The sequence below is a fragment of the Cyprinus carpio genome, chromosome B8 (assembly GCF_018340385.1).
Source record: "Cyprinus carpio isolate SPL01 chromosome B8, ASM1834038v1, whole genome shotgun sequence".
NCBI classification, from domain to species: domain Eukaryota; kingdom Metazoa; phylum Chordata; class Actinopteri; order Cypriniformes; family Cyprinidae; genus Cyprinus; species Cyprinus carpio.
Window position 1 is genome coordinate 27,503,310 of NC_056604.1, and position 21,238 is coordinate 27,524,547.

Below are 21,238 nucleotides of genomic sequence, written 5' to 3' on the forward strand. Positions count from 1 at the left end.
TAGTAAATAAAAGCATATACATCAACTCAAATACGTTTATCTAATAAGCATACATCCTATTCTGTGTACTAAACTCTTGAAACATTGGTGTCTTTTTGAAACATGATGTCTCTCTGTATATGATATGACTATAGTTTTCTCAAAATAAGTAAAATGCTCATGAAGTGAGAGATTGTTTTAGTTCTAGAGATTATGTTTATGTGTTCATGTACTCATATACTGAGGCAGCAGAGGCTAAAAAAAAACACTGCTAGCTTCAGTAGGCCTATGTGTAGTAAATGAAACCGCATGTCTGTGCCATTAATTTCTACGAGGGGCAGACAGGGAAATAATTTCAGACCGGGAAATCTCATACAAAATACAAGCAAATTCTGAAACAAGGACAACCCTATTTTTTGTATGGAGCTGACATAAAAAAAGGTTTAAATCTTTTAGGTTGGGGACATGCAAAATAATTAAAAATTCTCTCCTGAACTGCACCTTCACTTCCATTTTTCTTTTCAGTCCCTTTATTTTGCCCTGATATCCATCTCTCTCATGACTTTAAAACTCAAGATTTAACAAAACTATACTTTCTAAATTGCCTACATGTCAGAATTAGTACATCACTACAATATCTTTATAGAAAAAATCCTAATACTGAACATGAGTCATGTTTTTCCCCTACAAAAATTAACCATGCTTTTATTATAGTAAAAGTACAGTAACCATGTTTTTTTTTTTTTTTTTTTTTTTTTTTTTTTTTTTTTTTTTGGCAAATGGATTACCAGTTGTATTTGTAATTTGTAAATTAATTTTTAATTTGTGGTTGCCATGGTTAAACAATAGTAACCATTGTCTTTGGATTTATAATAAAATCATAATTAATTTTCATAAGGGTTGTGGTGTTGTCTGCCCTAGCTCCCCCTAAACCTATTATAAAATATGATTATTTTTCTGCTAAATTACTACTGTAACATTACAATAAATAATAACGATGTCCTTTATACAGTATTTTGAGTGATGGTGAGCAATGGGCTGCTGCTGCTTTACTAAGTAAACAAAGACACAACTACAATAGCATATTTACAGATGAAACTGACCTGCACTTGAAACCCTGAACAGTAGTTTTGCTTCTCTGCTCCACCTGTGCACTTCCAAAGTCCACTCCATTCTCTCTCTCGCATTGATGACTCTGATCGTAGGCGCGGAGAGCGCACAAGCTGAAGTATTGACAGTCATGACTAACTGATTCATGATTTATTGGAGATTTAATTACTGAATGGCGGATTCGGAAATTATTGCTTTAGTACATTCAACAGGCAAATATACAATAATAATATTAAAATAGTGCACCAAAAAGGCTGCCAGGCCACCGGGAATTGTCCCGTTTCTCCTGATGGCCAGTCCGCGCCTGATTTCCACAGACACGTAGAACGTGCAGGATTAATTTATTGTCTTTTTGCGGCTTAATATTCACAGACACTACTTACTTTTGATTTATTCGTCCAAAATGTGGCATATTCCGTCCGCGTTAGGCTATAGGAATTCCGTTTTTATCACTGGATTCTACAAAACAGACTGTGTTTTCCACATCGCGGGAATTATATGGTAGTATGTCTCAGAACAGTCAGTGCAATTTGGGAAAGAAATCAATTAAATCTGTATGTGGATGTGTGTAAATATTCAAATGTAATCCCTTTTGTAATCGTTAACATTTTCATAAGTAACTGTAATTTAATTACTCATTTTTTCTGATTACAGTTTAATTTTTTTTTTATTTTGTATATGTTTACAGTTACATTTATTTTGTAATTAAATTATGTTTGGTGGTTACATATTTGTTTATTCTAGTTGGTCAAACTAGTTCTTAAGACACAATCTTAACATGCTGGCTAAGTTTATGCAACTGGCCCCTGACTGTTGTTAAAATATTGGTAGTGAAGCTAAGTTGGTCATCAAACAATATGCCCAGGTCTTTTTGCTTGGTTTTAGACCCCAGTTGAACAGTGATGTTGTTGTGACAGTTTGACAGGGAGTACTGTTCTGTGTAACTTAGATTATTTTTTTTCCACATACATCAAGCAAACATGAAATTTCACTGCAGATTACCAGGTCCAGATCTTTCCAGATTGATTTCCAGATAAAAAGGTTTTGTTATTTTTTTTATATTGGTGTTTATGGAACTTAGGTTCCCTTTCAGTCGGTCACGTTCTATGTTACGTCAGAAAGAGACTGACGAATGGAGTCTCGCCCGAGAGCCCAATCACCTTTGAGTGGTAACAAAATGAGCCAGTGGTACACAATGTACCTTGGTCTGCGGGATTTGCATCGCGAGCACCGCCCCGCATTGTGGGTATATAAGGAGCAGCACAAGCAACTCGCATTCAAGCTTTCGCTTCGGAGCCGAGCACCCCCTCTGCCACACCCCGTTCTAGCTCCTCTTCTTGCAAGAGTGCTACTTTGGCTGGTGGCCAGGGTGATCTGAGGGTTACCGTGTGGGCTTCCCCGATGAGCCAGCCTCCTCGGGCCACACCCCCCTTACAAACGCTGCAGCCGGTTGAGTTTCCGGATGAGTTTGCTGGACCCTCTCAGGCTCCTGACATCTCATTCGGGGCTCAGGAGGAAGACCTAATGTCAATCGCTGCATCACAAGATGGGCTTGAGTCCTCGGGAGATGAGGATTCGGCTGCATTGCCTCCCTCGGGAGTGCCAGTGTTGCCTGAGTCTGATCCTGAGTTGACGGCCGTGCTTTCCCAGGCACGAAGAGAGCATCGGGCTTGAGTGGAATCCTCCACTAGAGGCTGGATGATTGGTTCCTGGGGGCTGCTCGTGCTGATCACCAGCACCCCCCGCTGGTTCCTTTCTTCCCGGAAGTGCACCAGGAAGTAACCAGTTCATGGAAGGCACCTTTAACTGCCTGAAACCGTTCTGGTGCTTCCTCTGCCTTCACTGCCCTCGATGGGGGAGCGGCCAAGGGGTATGCTGGGATTCCCCCAGTGGAGCACTCTGTTGCTATGCAACTGTGTCCTCAGAGCACCTCCGCATGGCGTGGTGGTCCCAAGCTTCCCTCCAAGGCCTGTAAGGTCTCATCCACGCTTGTGGCCAAGGTTTACAGAGCTGCAGGTCAGGCCGCTTCTTCCCTGCACGCCATGGCCACCCTTCAGGTCTACCAGGCCAAGGTGCTCAAAGAGCTGCACGGGGGCAGTGCTGACCCAGGGGTTTTGCAGGTGGCGCGCACTGCTACCGACCTCACTCTCCGGGCAACGAAGGTTACTGCATGCTCCTTGGGTCAGGTGATGTCCACCTTGGTGGTCCAGGAGCACTACCTATGGCTAAACCTGGCAGACATGAGGGAGTCTGATCAGACTCAGCTCCTCAACTCCCCGGTCTCCCAGGCTAGCCTCTCCAGCGATGCGGTGGATAATTTTGCCCAGCAGTTCTCTGCCGCCTAGAAGCAGTCTTAGGCCATCAAACACACCCTGCCCCGGTGGCCCCCTGCTGCCTCTACACTGCCACTGGCGCAGCCACCTCAGCCTGCTCGTCATCGAGGGCGCCCCCCTGTGGTCTCCTCTACTCCCACTCGGCCACAGCAGCAGCCTTCACCCCGGCTGCAGCGAGGAGATGGCCGCAGAAGGGCAGTGCAGCCCGTTTCTGCCCCTAAACCTGCCAAGTGTCAGGCCAAGCGGCGTTCCTGAGAAGGGCGACCTGGAGTTGGGGATGTCAGCTCATCAGGAGGTGGTAGCAGGACCACTCCTTCCCCCGGAGGAGGGCCAGGGGAGAATCCTTTGTTCTCGTTTTCTTTTTGTTCCGCCACTGGCCCCTGGGAAAAGACCACAGGAAACAGATGATTCTTCTACACAATCTGACTTTGCTGCAGCCTGGAATTGAACTGCTGGTTTCGTCTGGTCAGAGGAGAACTGGCCCCCCGACTGAGCCTGGTTTCTCTCAAGGTTTTTTCTCCATTCTGTCACCGATGGAGTTTTGGTTCCTTGCTGCTGTCGCCTCTGGCTTGCTTAGTTAAGGACACTTCATTTACAGCGATATTGTTGAATTGATTGCAAATTATTGCACAGATACGATTTAAAAAGAACTGAGCTGCATGATGACATCACTGAATTCAATGATGAACTGCCTTTAACTGTCATTTTGCATTATTGAAACACTGTTTTCCTAATTAATGTTGTTCAGTTGCTTTGACGCAGTCTTTTTTGTTTAAAGCACTATATAAATAAAGGTGACTTGACTTGACGAGGAGCAGGTCTTCATGGTTGCGCCTTTTTGGCCCGACCGGACCTGGTTCCCCGAACTTGTACTCCTTGCGACAGCCCCTCCCTGGCCAATTCCTCTGAGGAAAGACCATCTTTCTCAGAGACGGGGCACCCTCTGGCACCCGCGTCCCGATCTTTGGAACCTACATGTGTGGGTTCTGGACGGGTCACTGAAGGTTTAGGTACCTTGCCACCTCAGGTGGTAGCTACCATCACCTCGGCTAGAGCAATGTCTACAAGACACGCCTATGCTTTGAAGTGGAACCTCTTTGTCACCTGGTGTTGTTCATGCCGTGAAGACCCCTGGAGATGCCCGATCGGGTCAGTGCTTTCCTTTCTTCAGGAAGGGTTGGAATGAAGGCTGTCTCCTTCCACCCTGAATGTCTATGTGGCCGCCATTTTGGCTCACCATGACCCTGTTGATGGTAAGTCTCTTGGGAAGCATGATCTGGTCATCAGGTTCCTGAGAGGGGCCAGGAGGCTCAATCCGCCTCGCCCTCATCAAGTTCCTTCTTGGGACCTCGCAGTTGTTCTATCGGTACTGCAGTGGGCTCCCTTCGAACCCTTGCTCTCAGCAGAGCTAAAGTTTTTATCATTGAAGACTGCGTTCCTGACGGCTTTGGCTTCAGTTAAGAGGGTCAGGGACCTGCAGGCATTTTCAGTTGACGAAGCGTGCCTGGAATTCGGGCAGGCCAACTCTCTCGTTATCTTGAGAACTCTCCCTGAATACGTGCCCAAAGTTACCACCAGTGCTTTTAGAGATCAGGTGGTGAACTTGCAAGCGGGTCACTGGAAGACAGCCATTTGGCGTTTTGTAAGAGACCCCATTCGTCAGTCTCTTTCTGACGTAATGTAGAACGTGACCGACTAAAAGAGAACGTCTAGGTTACGTATGTAAACCTCATTCCATGAAGGAGGGAACGGAGACGTTACGTCCCATTGCCACATCGCTGTTCCGCTGAACAGCCGTGTCACTGGGCTAGGCTCCTCAGCAAAGACTTGAATGCGAGTTGCTTGCGCTGCTCCTTATATACCTACACAGCAAGGTGGAGCTCGTGATGCAAATTCCGCAGACCAAGGTACATTGTGTACCATTGACTCGTTTTGTTACCACTCAAAGGTGATTGGGCTCTCGGGCGAGACCCCATTCGCCAGTCTCTTTCTGACGTAACGTCTCCGTTCTCTCCTTCAGGGAATGAGGGTTACATAAGTAAACTAGACGTGATTACAACACACTGAAAACATACACATACATGTTATTTTAATCAGAAGTACATCTCAAAGCATGGTGCAAGTCATTACAGCTCAGAACAACTAAATTGCTTAAATGACGATTGATGAGTTTTATTTGAAGAAGCTTCATGGCAGCATGAACATGGCCTATATAGCCATCAAATTCTGTCTAGTGAAAGCATTGCCAGGTCAAACACCCAACCACCAAAAAAACAAACAAAAAAAACTGTCAATTTGTGATGTATATAATTAGTGCAGTCTAATGAACAAAAGCCATTGACCTTCAGTCAGTTTCTGTCCGTTCTATGTTGCTTATTAAGGCAAGACTGTTTGTGCAGACGTAATTGGAAACAAAAAAACTTTTTTTTTTGTTTGTTTCTTCTCTGTGCAGGTGTTTTCTGAAGCTGGGGAGTGGCAGCTCAGCCTTCAGGGCAGGGAACTGTGGCACTGATTATTTTTGTACCTACCTTTTGTTTTGGCAATATGCTATGATTTATTATGAGCATTTATTAAAACAGAAATGTGTATTATAAGAATACGTTTTATAACGTGCTCTGAGCATTCAACACATCAAGTTGGCTTCAGCCCCGCAACCCCCCAGTGGCTCGAAGAATACCAGTGTGCAGGCGCGCAGATAGCACTAGAGACAGAGGGGACATGACCCCCCCAGATTCATAGTAACCCGATCCGTCCCCCTCACTGTCTCAATGAAAGGCTCTAATGGTAAACAGAGGATTAATCAACTTTGACTAATGTACTCAATGTACATTAGTCTAAGTAATGGCGAACCTGCCCGCCATTCCTTAAACGTGTATTAAGCGATTTTTGAAACACGCTTTTGACCGCAGTGTCTGACCGAGTCCCAAAACACGCTTGTAGCCAATCAGCAGTAAGGGGTCGTGTCTTGTCCTGATAGAGTGTAGAGAGCGCTCAATTTGCGTGCACAGGACGCATATTACATTACATTTACATTTAGTCATTTACCAGACGCTTTTATTCAAAATTAGCATATTAGCAGATCGACTGTAGATTGAGAAAGATGGCAGATAAAAAAAGAGGAAAATATCATAGAAACAAAACATAAAAAACAAGGGTTATAATCAGGCAAGAGGCAGGACCCGCATAAATATCGGAGCAGCTTTCCAGCGGTGGAGAGAAACTCAAGGAGTGGGAAGGGCTCGAATCAGACACTGAGGTTGCTTTGTTTCTTTTTGATAGGTGAGTAACGTTGATTTTGCTTTGTTTCACACAACGTATCATGTAACATGTAACATGTTGGCTTTTGTTTGAATATGCTTGTGTGTCATCTTCACTTGTTTCCGCGATCGTCGTTGCCATGGTTGCGTTTGTATGTGTGGGGCGAAGATTTCAAAATAGGGGCGAGGCACGGTGGCCGAGAGAGCTCAACGCGCTGCAACTTCACATTCAAATAGAAAAAGCACCAGCAAATTAAGAAAACATCTTCATCATTTTGACAGCACATTTGCTGCAAATACTCGCAACACAACGAAATATAAAAACAAGTTTCAAATGCTCACAACACAAACAAATACAGAAACGAGCTACAAATACTCAACACAAACAAAATTACCCCAACAAATGAAAATGAACGTATTGAATACCATTTGTATAACCACAGTTGTACAAATACCATGGTTAAACTATGGTTAGAGTAGTAAATCCATGGTTAATTTGTGCATGATTACAGTAATCATTTTTTGTTTGCTTTTTTATATAAAAAATGTATTTATTAATTCATTAATTTCAATAGGAAAACCACAGGCTATGGTTAGTTTTTGTAAGGTAAGTTGTAAAAGTAAGTTAGCCAGCTTACATAACCGTTCACAGTTACAGTAATTGTGTATTTAGTCATCTTATTTAGGCTAATAATAACCTCCGACAAAGACTGAATGGCTGGACATTGTAAACAGTGTCCAAAATATGGAGAGGATGACGTTCGCATTAAACTTAAGGATGGATAAATACTTACAGTATTGGGAAAAATGGATTGTGTTTATGAGTCTGACACAGTTATTGTCTGCTGTATCATCTGAGATATATCCATCAGTATGTTTATGTGGGAATGTTTTGGTGACCAAATAACTGTTCTGTTGTTTAGATGTGATTGTATGTTGTTGTTTTTAAAAAAAAAAAAAAAAAAAAAGTGACAAACAAAAAAAAGCTAAGGAATCATATGATCAGGATGTTAAAATAAACAAAGATCTTTTCAGAGCAAACATTGATAAATTATGTCCCAGCCATATTTGTCACTTTACGGTTCCCTTAAATATTTCAGATGTGGTCTGTGTTTTTGCAACACATTTCTTTATTTGTTTGTATTGTGAATATTTGCAGTGCGGTTGTCAAACTGATGAAGATGTTTTCTTAATTTGCAGGTGTTTTATCATTTGCAGTGCGTTTAGCTCCCTCGGCCACCGTAGCAGGTCCTGTTGGGTTATGGGTGTGTTTGTTTTGGTGCTAAAGAATCGGGTCAGGGCAGACGCAGGCTGAAGCACAATAATAATCTAACCATTACTTTGTACCCACCTTCTCACTACATGCTGTTCTGTTGTCTATAAACACACCTGACGATGGTGCTGCCACTGACGTTTACGTTCTCTGTATGTGTATGACTCCTGACCCCGGGGTCCTATGAGAAGCTGGTAGCTGCCTCAATTGTCCCTATAGCGGTAACCATAGTGATCATATACAGGTGCATCTCAAAAAATTTGAATATCATGGAAAATGTCTTTATTTTTTGTAATTTAATTTAAAAAAAGCAAACTTTCTTATATTCTAGATTCATTGCACAAAAACTGAAATATTTCAAGAGGTTTTTTTTTTTAATTCTGATGGTTACCAATTGCAGTTTAGAAAAATTAAAAATTCAGTATCTCAAAAAATTAAAATATTTTCAAAGATCAATCAAAAAAAAAAAGATTTACAAAACAGAAATGTTCAAAGATGTCCAAAGTAGGTTTAATTATGCACTCAATACTTGGTTGGGGCTCCTTTTGCAGGAATTACTGCTTCAATGAGGCGTGGCATGAAGGTGATCAGCCTGTGGCACTACTGAGGTGTTATTGAAGCCCAGGTTGCTTTGATACCTTCAGCTCCTCTGTATTGTTTTTCAGATGTTACTTATCTTCCTCTTCACAATACCCCATAGATTCTCTGTGAGGTTCAGGTCAGGCATGCTGTCTGGCCAATCAAGCACAGTAATATCATGGTCAGCAAACCACTTGGAATTGGTTTAGGCACTGTGGGCAGGTGCTAAAGTCCTGCTGCAAAAAGAAATCAGCATCTCCATAAAGCTTGTCAGCAGATGGAAGCATAAAGTGCTCCAAAATCTCCTGGTAGATGGCTGCATTGACTTTGCACTTGATAAAACACTCACACTCAAACTTCACACTGGACTTTGGATTCTGTGCCTCTCCAGTCTTCCTCCAGACCTTGATTTCCAAATGAAATGCAAAATTTACTTTAATCTGAAAAGAGGACTGTGGACCACTGAGCAACAGTCCAGTTCTTTTTCTCCTTACCCCAGGAGAAATGCTTCTGATGTTTTTTCTGGTTCAGGAGTGGCTTGGTTCTAGGAATGTGAAACCTGTAGTTCTTTTCCTGAAGACGTCAGAGCGTGGTGACTCTTGATGTGCTGACTCCGGCTTCAGTTCACTCCTTGTGAAGCTCTCCCAAGTTCTTGAATCGGCTTTTCATGACAATCTTCCCAAGGCTGTGGTCTTCCCTGCTGCTCTGTGCACCTTTTCCTGCATGTTCTAAACTAGCCCAAGAGGTACCCAGTATTTATACTCAAAATTAATCAAACTAATCAAGCTCAAAATGGAATATTCAAATTTTTTGAGAGACTGAATTTTTAATTTTCCTGAGCTGTAAGTTGTAACCATCGGAATTAAAACAAAAAAACTCTTGAAATATTTCAGTTTGTGTGCAATGAATGTAGAATATAAGAAAGTTGCTTTTTTGAATTAAATGACAAAAAATAAAGACCTTTTCTATGATATTGTAATTTTTTGAGCACCTGTACTATCATCTATGACTGATCTGTTGATTTTTCTGGACTGAAAAAATATGACTGCTGGACAGCTTGGTCCCCCCCAGTTAAAAAATTCTATCTGCGCCCCTGACTGTGTGTACTGTAAATTCTGTGGGCCTTCAATTGCAGGACTGTCCAAATTTGTAACTGCGTCAAAACAATTCAAACACGAATCATTGAAGCTTCACAATGACAGTATGAAGCACACGAAGTGTAGAGACAGGTACATATCCCGTGACGCAGCAGCAATCCCCACTGCATTTCGGTGTCAAGATTTAGCAAACCAAGCAAGTGAGGAATCTGAATTGATAATTAAGTTCACTGTAGCTTATAATATAGCCAAAGAGGAAATGCCTTTCACCAAATTTAAATCGCAAATTATTATTTTGAAGAAGAACGGGCTGGCCATTAATCCAACATACGCTAACCTATTCATGTGGCTAATGAATAGTGGGAAAGTACAGTGGACTATGTTACTTTTACAGCGGTAAAAGCAAAGCTATAGGAATCATTTATATTGCGGTGGTTTTTGACTAGTGCAAAAAAGGGTTAATGCGAATAATGGAAGATGGAAATGCATTTTGCGAATAAATTCCTCCCAAGCGCATCAAAAAAAAAAAGTCATGTGACTTTGTACTATGGGATGGCAAATCCTGACTAACCAGCAGAACGATCTTTTTCCACAGCATTTGAAATGTTGTTATATGGTCATTTGGAAATGCTCGAGCAAAGTCTATCATCAAAGTATTTCTGTATAATTGGTTTAAAAGATGTCAAGTAAAATAAAAAGCACATCTGTATGCAATACAGTTTCATTATTGTTCATTATTATCCAGAGCGGCTTAATATAAATAATTTGTGCAACCAAAACATGTTTTGCGCCAGTAACTGAAAAAGTTAGTAGCGCAAGTGCCACCAGTGGAAAAGGTTAGTGTAGTTCCATGCTTCAGGGTATCAATGAGAGTACCATACCTAAAGTGTTACAGTATTACAGTCACTCAACAGAGCATGATCACAACTGGTACAAGGTACGTAAACCTCACAAACTTTAAATATATGTGGATAAATCACATTAAACCCGTTAACAACGTTCATATTTTCACCTTAAAATCTCTTTCTCACTGATCCTCATTAGATCTTGATGATATCATGGTGCATAAATGTTTCAAATGTTAAATAATACAAGTTGAGGCCACACTGAAATACAGATCTCGGTTGCACTTTATTTTTAAGGTGTCCTTGTTACAAGGTAGTAATATTAATTAACTACATGTACTTACTATATGGTTAGGGTCGAGATTAGGATTTGGGTTAGGGTTATTTACATTTACATTTAGTCATTTAGCAGACACTTTTATTTATATACACGCATGCATATATACAACAAATTTGATGAGCAGTCTCATTTGCATCAAGCACAACTTTGGTGACCCAAAAGTAAAAAAAAAAGATTCACAATATCATAAAATGTTTTTGTGAGTAATGACTTTTGTCTAGCCACCCTACCCCACCATAGCTCAGTCATATAAAAAAAAAAAACAGGACATTGTTGTCATATGCAGCAATTGACCAGTGCTTGCTGAATATTCCAGCAGCCCCTTTATTGTCAATGTAAGTCTCTTGGCAGTCTCCTTGTCTCCGCTTGATTATGGCTTTGACACATGCACATCAAATGTTTTGGAAATATTTTATATATTCACTTTCACAATGAGATCCCAACATATCTTTAGAAAATTGTTTGTGAGTCATGGCTTCAGCAAAATGATGGAACCAAGATGATGCAAAGGAAATCCTACGGAAACAAAACTTTTTATTCAGGGTTGATCAGCATCACTTAAATTATGATAACATGATTATAATTACTTTACAGTAAAAATCTGAATGTAAAAAGTTAATTCCAAACAGTGCAAAGGGCTGCTCACACAGAATGCATTTTTCCATCGAATTGCACTACTTTACCATTGATTTTTTTTCCATATAAATGCTCTGTTACATTCAGTGACTTTCAGTTTCCTTATTTGGTCTGTTTCCTGTTCTTGTTTTGTTAATTGATTAATCCCCACCTGTCCCCATTTCCCTGATTACCTCCTGCATGCTTAAATAACCTGTCTGTTTAGTTCTTCCTGGTCCATGATTAATGTTGTCTCCTGATGTTGTAGTAATGTTGGAATAATGTTGTATCCTAATGTTGTAATATTGTTTATGTTGGATGTGCCCCTGTTCCTCTGCTATCAGTAAAAGAAACCCTTTGTAATTCGTCTTCCCCGTGCGCCTTCATTTCACACCAGCTAAACAGTAACAGAATCACGGACCAAACAGTTCAGCGGCATTTTTCTTTTTGGGTTTTTTTGTTTTCCCCCCTCTCGGAATGGATATCCCAGCAGTCCAACTCCTGTGCCTGGAGCAACTGGACCATTCGCTGGAGAACTATACCAGGGACTTTTTCGATCTGGCGTGTCTTACGGACTTCCCTGACCGCTGAGGGCCTGAGCGAGCGGTGTAAGGCACGCCTCCCAGCGAACGGTCCCAGAGAGGATTTCGCCGCTTTCGTGGAGTGGGTGCTGGAGAAAAATGGATCCCGATTTACATTTACATTTACATTTAGTCATTTAGCAGACGCTTTTATCCAAAGCGACTTACAAATGAGGACAATGGAAGCAATCAAAAACAACAAAAGAGCAATGATATATAAGTGCTATAACAAGTCTCAGTTAGCCTAAACACAGTATACGTAGCAAGGACTTTTAAATAATATAATAAAATAAAAAGAATTTCATAAGGAAATAATTTGATTGATTAGAAAAAGAATAGAGTAAGCTAGTGTTAGAGGTCTTTTTATAATAGTATAATAAATGAAAAGAAAATAGATAGAATACAAAAAGATTAAAGAGGTAGTTATTTTTTATTTTTTTTTATAGAATTAGAATAGTGAGTGAAAAAGTTAGAGGGTCAAATAAAGATGGAAGAGATGTGTTTTAAGCCGATTCTTAAAGATGGCTAAGGACTCAGCTGCTCGGATTGAGTTGGGCAGGTCATTCCACCAGGAGGGAACATTTAATTTAAAAGTCCGTAAAAGTGACTTTGTGCTTCTTTGGGATGGCACAATCAAGCGATGTTCACTTGCAGAAAGCAAGCTTCTAGAGGGCACATAAGTCTGAAGTAATGAATTTAGGTAAAGGGGTGCAGATCCAGTGGTGGTTTTGTATGCAAACATCAATGCCTTGAATTTTATGCGAGCAGCTATTGGTAGCCAGTGCAAATTGATAAATAGAGGTGTGACGTGTATTCTTTTCGGCTCATTAAAAATTAATCTTGCTGCCTCGTTCTGGATTAATTGTAAAGGCTTGATAGAATTGGCTGGAAGACCTGCCAAGAGAGCGTTGCAATAGTCTAGCCTGGACAGAACAAGAGCTTGAACAAGGAGTTGTGCCGCATGTTCGGAAAGAAAGGGCCTGATCTTCTTAATGTTGAATAAAGCAAATCTGCAGGAATGGACAGTTTTAGCAATGTGGTCTGAGAAAGTTAGCTGATCATCAATCATAACTCCAAGGTTTCTGGCTGTTTTTGAAGGAGTTATGGTTGATGTGCCTAACTTGTTGGTGAAATTGTGATGAAACGATGGGTTTGCTGGAACCACAAGCAGTTCTGTCTTGGCAAGGCTGAGTTGAAGGTGATGGTCCTTCATCCAGCAAGAAATGTCTGTTAGACAAGCTGAGATGCGAGCAGCTACCGATGGATCATCAGGATGGAATGAGAGGTAGAGTTGAGTGTCATCAGCATAGCAATGGTATGAAAAGCCATGTTTCTGAATGACAGAACCTAATGATGCAGGTAGACAGAGAAGAGAAGTGGTCCAAGAACTGAGCCCTGAGGCACCCCAGTAGTTAGATGTTGCGACTTGGACACCTTACCTCTCCAAGATACTTTGAAGGACCTATCTGATAGGTAAGACTCAAACCACTGGAGTGCAGTTCCTGAGATGCCCTTTGTCAGTAGGGTTGACAGGAGGATCTGGTGATTAACCGTGTCAAAAGCAGCAGATAGATCAAGCAAGATAAGTATTGAAGATTTGGATTCCGCTCTTGTCAGTCTTAGGGCTTCAACAACTGAGAGCAAGGCAGTCTCAGTTGAATGTCCACTTCTGAAGCCAGATCGGTTGCTGTCAAGGAGGTTGTTCTGTGTGAGAAAGGTAGAGACTTGGTTGAATACAGCTCATTCAAGTGTTTTTGCAATGAAAGGAAGAAGGGAAACTGGTCTGTAGTTCTCTAAAAGAGATGGGTTGAGGGTGGGTTTTTTAAGGAGTGGAGTTATACGAGCCTGTCTAAATGATGAGGGGAAAACACGTGTATGAAGGGATGTGTTAATGATGTGAGTGAGTGCAGGTACAACTGCAGGAGAAATGGCTTGAAGGACATGAGATGGAATAGGATCAAGTGGACAAGTAGTAGGATGATTAGAAAGGATGAGTTTGGAGACTTCTGCCTCAGAGAGTGAAGAGAAGGATGTGAATGAGTGTATGTTTGTTTTGTGAGATGTGCTTGATGGATTGTGGTGTGGAAAATTGTGCACTGATGTTTTTAATTTTATTAATGAAAAAAACGTGGCAAAGTCGTCAGCTATTAGAGATGAAGCAGGAGGGGGAGGAGGAGGCCAAAGGAGTGAGGAAAATGTTTTAAAAAGCATGCGAGAGTTAGACGAATTGTTAATTTTGTTATGGTAGTATGCCTTTTTAGCAGTGGAGACATTAGCAGAAAAGGAAGAGAGGAGTGACTGATATACATTAAGGTCAGTAGTATTTTTGGATTTGCGCCACAACCTTTCAGCAGCTCTAAGCTTAGAACGGTGTTCGCGTAGAACATCAGATAACCAAGGGGCTGAAGGGGTGGTACGGGCTGGCCTGGAAGACAAGGGGCAAACAGTGTCTAAACAAGATGTAAGAGTGGAGCAGAAAGTATCAGTAGCACTGTTAGCATCAAAAGATGCTAACAGTTTAGGGGAAGGAAGCGAAGATGAAAACCATTGCAGATAGCCGGGAGGGTGAGAGTGAGCGTAGGTAACGTCGAAAGATGACATGTGGAGGGGTAAATGATGTGTCAGGAACCCATGTTGAGGTTAAGAGTGAGGAGGAAGTGATCTGAGGTGTGCAGTGGAGTAACCAGTACATGATCAGTGGAGCAGTGTCGTGTGTAAATAAGGTCCAGTTGGTTGCCTGATTTGTGTGTAGCAGTAGTTGACACTCGGTTGAGATCAAAAGAGGCAAGCAGAGTGTGGAAGTCAGCAGATAGAGGTTTATCTAGGTGGATGTTGAAATCTCCAAGCATAACTAGGGGAGTACCATCCTCAGGAAAGGTTGAGAGCAGCACATCTAATTCATCCAAAAAGTTACCTAGTGGTCCTGGGGGTCGATAGACAACTACAAAATGTATTTTAAGAGGGTAGGTAACAGTAACGGAATGAGATTCAAAGGAACTGTTGATACCCAAAGATGGTAAAGGATTAAATTTCCAATCATTAGAGATGAGCAGACCAGTACCTCCACCTCTTCCAGTCAAACGGGGGGAGTGGGAAAATGAAAAATTATTGGAGAGGGCTGCAGGTGTAGCAGTGTCCTCTGGTTTGATCCAGGTCTCTGTCAGGGCCATGAGATTTAACTTTGAATGACTTATAATAGAAGTAATGAGATCGGCTTTGTTTACAGCAGACTGGCAATTCCAGAGACCAATAGAAAAAGATAGTGTATTAGCAGACATAGGCAGAGTGTGCGGGTTGTTAGGATTGCGCTGCCTACATTGTGTGATGCGTGGTTTGCGAGTGGTAGTGATAGTAGGGATCTGGAAACACATAGTAAGAATTAGTTATAAAAAATAGAACAGAAGTGAAACAAGTAGTAGGAAAAAGGATGAATCAAAACGATACTTATATCCCTTGCCGGTGTCCCTGCTCGGTGGAGTCGCACAGCAGAGTCGATGGTCTTTACACTCTTTGGTCTTCACACAAGGAGGGCTTAACAGGAGGGCTGCCGCGGTATAGTAATCTTTTTTGTATACCCGTCAGATAAAACGGAAATTGAATTCAGCTGAACACACTTTACTGTTTCTCACAACAAAGGTCTAAGCAAGCGCACGACACTGACAACGTATGCGATAGAGTACGAGACCAAACGCAGCACGTCTCAACACAGTAAACAAACAAGCGTTTCCTAGCAACGACATCTTCTAAACACTAATGAGACAAGAAATAAATACACTTACGATCTGCTTTTAACTTCCGCTGATTTAACTGCTTCTCTCAAAGGGGTATTTCTGTACACTGTCTTTTGCTAGCGCTTGAACACACTTTACTGTTTCTCACAACAAAGGTCTAAGCAAGCGCACGACACTGACAACGTATGCGATAGAGTACGAGACCAAACGTTCAATTTACCATCTGCACCGCCGAAGAGGATATCTCCAGCCCCACTCCCGAACCAGAGACCAGCCAGCCACCATCCCGCTGCACGGAGCTAGAGCCCACCGCAGCCGCAGAGCCCGAGCCTATCACCGACAGGGAGCAGAAACTCGAGAGCACGACTGACCAGGTGTGTGAGCCAGCAACACCGTGCGTCGTGGGACGATTGGTGGAGATTGAGGGCATGGAGGAAAGCCCTGCCCACACTCCTGCGACTGAGGGTGAGCTGCATTTGGTTTCTGGGAAATATAGAGAGGAGTTAATGGACCTTATAGACTGGTTTGGGGAGGCAATTCCTGACCCTCCTGTTTCCCCGCTGGTTCCGTCCAGCCCTGACCCTCCTGTTTCCCCGCTGGTTCCGTCCAGCCCTGACCCTCCTGTTTCCCCGCTGGTTCCGCCCAGCCCTGACCCTCCTGTGTTCCCTCCCAACCTCCCTCTTCCGCCGCCTCCTAGACCTGTCAGTTCCTCTGCTCCTCTTCCGCTGGTTTTGCCCAGCCCTGACCCTCCTGTTTCTCCGCTGGTTCCGCCCAGCCCTGACCCTCCTGTTTCTCCGCTGGTTCCGCCCAACCCTGATCCTCCTGTTTCTCCGCTGGTTCCGTCCAGCCCTGACCCTCCTGTGTTCCCTCCCAACCTCCCTCTCCCGCCTCTTAGACCTGTCAGTTCCTCTGCTCCTCTTCCGCTGGTTCCGCCCAGCCCTGACCCTCCTGTTTCTCCGCTGGTTCCGCCCAGCCCTGATCCTCCTGTTTCTCCGCTGGTTCCGTCCAGCCCTGATCCTCCTGTTTCTCCGCTGGTTCTGTCCAGCCCTGATCCTCCTGTTTCTCCACTGGTTCCGTCCAGCCCTGACCCTCCTGTGTTCCCTCCCATCCTCCCTCTCTCATCTCCTCCTAGACCAGCCAGCTCCTCGACCTCATCTCCGCTGGTGCCAGTCAGTCCCGCAGCTCACCCTCAGTCCACGCCATCTGGGCGCGATGGTTCGCCGCAGGACTTCCAGTCTCCAGCTCCGCCTTGGCGTGTGGATTCCCTGTCTCCGCCTCCAGCCTCCGAGCCCTGGACTCCTCCTCGGTCCTTTGACCCAGCGGCTCCGCCTTGGCTCTTAGCTCCCTCGTCTCCGCCGTGGCCCGGCATCCCACCTGCTCCACCGGGCTTCCATCGTCCCTCCGACTCCACCTTGGTCAGTCATCGACCATCCGCCGCCTCTGGACTCCATTCCTCTGGCTTCACCTCGTCACTCCATCCCTCCGGCTCTGTCAGGCTCCTCCTTCCCTCTGGTTTCGCCTCCATCCTCAGTCACTCCGGCTCTGCAGTGGTCTGCCAGGGCCCCGCCTCCGCCTTGGTCGCCTGAGCCTTCTGCTCCGCCTTGGCCCTCCGGATCCTCGGCTTCACCCTGGCTCTGCAGCTGCTCTGCTCCATCTTGGGCTCCTCACCCACCGGCGCTGTCTCCGTCTGTCGGCCCCCTGGTGTCGTCGGCTCCTCCTCCACCATGGCTCCTCCCACCATCGACTCCACCGTGGATCTCCATCCTGGCTGGTCTCTGGTGGACCATCTGGCTCCTCCTGCTCCGGGCTCCTCCCTGGCTCCTCCCTTCATCCACTGCGCCCTGGTCCCTACCTCCATGCTCCTCGCCTGCTTCCAGAACCCCCACCCTCCCTCCACTGGTATTCCTCTTGCGGTGGGAGGACGCACCGTTCCGGGAGGGGGCGAACTGTTACATTCAGTGACTTTCAGTTTCCTTATTTGGTCTGTTTCCTGTTCTTGTTTTGTTAATTGATTAATCCCCACCTGTCTCCATTTCCCTGATTACCTCCTGTATGCTTAAATACCCCGTCTGTTTAGTTCTTCCTGGTCCATGATTAATGTTGTCTCCTGATGTTGTAGTAATGTTGGAATAATGTTGTATCCTAATGTTGTAATATAGTTTATGTTGGATGTGCCCCTGTTCCTCCGCTATCAGTAAAAGAAACCCTTTGTAATTCGTCTTCCTCGTGCGCCTTCATTTCACACCAGCTAAACGGTAACATGCTCTAGATGAACATGTTTGACCATTGCATTCACGTCTTATAAATTAAAACCAGTTCACTTTTTTTTTTAAAAAGTCTTGCATTTTTGTTCTGTGTAAATCAAATAAAAACTTGTATTAGACTCAGTGATGACTGTGAGTTTAATCAGAAGCATTTAGCTGGAATTCCTCTGAAGATCTTTCATTCTGAGTTCTTTTTGAGAAAAGATTTTTCTTGGTCATAATCAAGCATTCATATTATTTGTCATGCTGCTGTTTCAATGCAGGTGCCAGTTTATTTACATTAAAGTGGTGTTGTTTTCAGTGTTGTCATAAAATGAGATAAAGCATATTTTCTCTGCAGGCCTGGCATGCTTGGGCAGTAATGAACTTTGAGGCTGTGCTTCACTACAAGCACCAGAACAAGGGCCATGATGAGAAGAAGAAACTACGACACGCAAGCGGTGCCAGTGCCAACAATGAAGCCAGTAACCGTGACAGTGAGGCCGACAGCACAGAACACAGTCCTGTACCCTCCCCCGAACAGAAGAAAATCAATGAAGTGAGCAACAAACCAAAGCCAGGCATCAACACTGAAGTGTTATTGGAAGCTTGTGTGTGAATCTTCACCAGCATTCACCTTTACTGCATTTTCAAACAACTTGTAAACAATTTTCTAAAACAAGTAAATAAGTCTAAAACAAGTAAACATGTTTAAAATAAATAAAATAGAGTTAGCATCTTTGATCTTCCGATGTGTTTACGCTGCTAAATGAACAAATCTGCAGACTGTTGAAGTCAAATAAAACATGGAGTTAACACAGGCAACATGCTTAAAAGTGTATGCGAAGGATATAATGTAAATTTAAGTATGAAATTATTTTTATTTATGTTGACAGTCATGCAATGTTTAGGGTTGAGTTCTATGTTGCAGGATTTGTCCAAGACGCTCCTTTTGTACAAAGTGTCTGCAGTGCAGGGATTTTTCAGATCTATCTCATTCTCACGTGGAAATAACTTACAGGACACACTGAGGTAAAAGAGCCCTAGTCATCTAGGCAAAAGTAATGCTGTATTTCTATATTTAATATCTATATTTCTAAGTCTGTTTAGAGCCTGTCATCTTGTATTAAAATGTGTTTGTCATGCTTCACAACATGCTTCACAATGCTCTCATGAATCCGCATGTGTCAGCTAGCCTGAAGCGATAGTTTACATTTTAATCTGTTCTGCAGCAATAAAGCGCTGAGTAATATCAGCATAACAAAAAAAAGATAATTTTGTTTTCTAATTATATCCTGGAGAATTTATGTTCAAGCAAAAAAATGGAGCCTTGTGGCACAAAAAAAGCATTCGTCGCTCTGACAGGAACAGTCAGGGTTCCTCAGTTAGTTTTCGCCGAGGGCCGAATTCTGCCAACAATACCATATATATATATATATATATATATATATATATATATATATATATATATATATATATATATATATATATATATATATATATATATATACACAATTATTATATTATTGTTGCTTTTGTTAAAATAATCACAGGATGGTCACAAAATGAATATTTAGATTTTTTCCCCTGTAGTCTGTTTTATTCAAACATTTATTAACATTTTTGAATTTAGATACAGTTAACTTTGCTTGTTGAATATTAAAAACAAATGAACAAACAAAAAATCTGGATCTCTATGTCTGCCATGCAAATAAACTTGTTCCTGCTCATCCCCAGACTGGATCTCTTCTCTCCACTTTCCCTAATTGCAGATTCAAATAATAGATTTGGCAGTATTAATATTTTTACGAGGGGGGGGGGGGTCTATGCAATTTCTGGCAACACTTTGCTTAAAGCCTTCATGTATAATGCATTATTAAAGTAGTTTTATTGCATTAATTATGCCTTGTAATACACTTTATAATGCATTGTACAATCTTATAAATAATTGTAACCACAGTTAATACATACGGAATGAGGCATAATCTAGTATTGATGGATTGTTTATAAATGTCTTCCAAACCACACTGCCAGACCTCCTCAGGGATCCCACTTCGCTCTTCCCTCTCGCTCCCATTCCTCCCTGATTACTTTTGTGGAGGGGGAAGTTGCTAAATGAAAGATACTGTTCTTTGTTTCCCCTAAACTTATGCATGGCTTGTGGCTTCAAACCAGGATCTGTGGAATATAATGTCAAATAGAATTCCTTAAAACGTTATATATACATTGTGTCCCTCATTTAGTGTTTATTTTATGATTGTTCTTTCACTTTTCATTTTTTGCAGTTTCCTGGCAAGTAATTTATAGGGCTTTTCCCCAACTCATAGTATTTTTGTCTAATGAATTGAAATTATTATTTATTTTAATAGAGACAGTTTGATTGTTTTTGAGCCTTAGCTCTATGATTTTCTTTATCTAGTGAAGGATTTACTGCATTTTCATTATCAAAATGATGAATTTGTTTCCCTAAATTTGTTAATTTCATTTAATATAATTTATTTCCCTTGATAGACCCTTTATATGAAATTGCAGAACCTCTTGTCATTTAAAAAAAAAAAAATAGTTTCCCAAAGTAATGCTGGGTTGTCTCTGCCCTGTCATTGTTCTCAAAGAATATTTTCAGTTGTGGATTCATGAAATCTTTGACATTTTTCATAAATTTTAGGGTCCATCCTTCATTTGGGGTGGAAAAGAGATATTTAATCAAGAGTAACTTTAAATGAAGTAGGGGTGTGATCCCAAAAATCAGTATGTCATGAATTTTAGAATTTAAGACATCAAAGATAAGATTGCCATCTACCAGATTAGCAGTGCAAGTATATACATTATGAACTTGAGAGTGAAATGTATGATCTCTTTCGGTTGGGTGCAGAAGTCTCCATATATCTACCACATTTGAATTATTAATGAATGCTTTCAAAACATTTCTTGAGTGAGATTTAGAGAGGATTTTGATTGATGATCTTTTTGAGATTGGTGTCAAGGACACAGTTAACATTTGTTTGAGACACATTGGAAATAAGAGAAAAGACCTTCCTAAAAAACAAACAAAAAAAAAATTGGGTCATCATAATTTGGACCATATACATTCATGAGTGTAAAGGGGAGACCATACAATGTGGAAGATTTTTATTGGTCAAAATATGAACTAATCAAGTATAATCAATGTGAATCTAGCCATTTATGTATCAAGTTATTATACTGTTATAATCATGCATTTGCCTGTGTGTAGAGGCCTGCATGAGAAGTATACGG

At 42.1% G+C, this 21,238-nt stretch overlaps 1 pseudogene; it reads left to right on the forward strand.

Moving 5' to 3' along the window:
* The window catches only part of LOC109095498, a 143,355-nt pseudogene that overhangs the window by 24,101 nt on the left and 98,016 nt on the right, over positions 1-21,238 (forward strand).